This window comes from Phyllobates terribilis, unplaced genomic scaffold, assembly GCF_046119375.1.
Source record: "Phyllobates terribilis strain yellow unplaced genomic scaffold, ASM4611937v1 Scaffold_5__5_contigs__length_657084704, whole genome shotgun sequence".
NCBI classification, from domain to species: domain Eukaryota; kingdom Metazoa; phylum Chordata; class Amphibia; order Anura; family Dendrobatidae; genus Phyllobates; species Phyllobates terribilis.
The window spans coordinates 199,769,332-199,770,366 of record NW_027362765.1 but is presented as its reverse complement, the minus strand read 5'-3'; positions in this window follow the sequence as shown (position 1 = coordinate 199,770,366).

Below are 1,035 nucleotides of genomic sequence, written 5' to 3'. Positions count from 1 at the left end.
TGTGACTGGGGGGATATTTCCTGTGTGTGGAGGGAGATTTACTGTGTTGGAGAGATTTACTGTGTTGGGGAGATTTACTGTGGTGGAGGGGGAGACTTACTGTGGGAGATTTCCTCACCTGGTTTTGGCTCCTTCTCCTGAGAAAAAATACTGACCAAATACTGATAGTGGGGCCATGGCCTAAGTGTGCGAATCGCATATGTGCTTGGGGGCGGTGTGGGGGGTGCCAAACTGAATTCTTGCCCTGAGTGCCAGAAAACCTTGAGGACATGTCTCCGTAAGTTTTCCACAGACACATGGTCTGTGAAAAAAACACAAACATGTGAATAGCACCATAGAATATAATGGGAGCATGTTCTATCCGTGAAAAAAAATGGATAGAACATGTACATGCAACATGTTAATTCAGTTAGGTCTTAGAAAGACTGAACTTGCTGGACCTCTCCCTATCCAGAATAGGTTATTTTTTTGCAAACAAAAATAAAATAAATGAAATCTCATCATAGAAAATTATGGGAACCTTTCCTTACAATCTAAGCCAAAGCAATTATATGGATCCTACACGAATGGAAAATATGTTCAAGGCAATGCAACAAAGGCTTTGACATAAAACATCTACAGGTCTAAACATTTTAATGGCGAGTTTCCCTTTAATGTGCATTTATAACATTATGCACTATATTGGAGTGATGTTTTTACTGCGATTGAGGCTGCAAGAATTCTAAATATTAGCACATTGGCCACTCGGACTATGATCTTCTGACACAAAGCTGTGGTCTTATAATGAGGCTCCAATTACAAGTGATCATAAAAATTAGCTGTGCCTCTTTATCGTTATGTGTAACGCCAACTAAGAGCTACTCTTTAAAAAAACATTATTCCTTGTTTTACACTTCAAAAATGAATTCTTCTGTGCATAAAGCTACACGGGGATAAGTGCAGTAATCGCTGGCTTACATAATGCAGGAAGTTGCCTCCTTTCCTATTGTAGGCGCCAGGATTGCTGTGTAAATTGACACTAGCACTTGATAAACG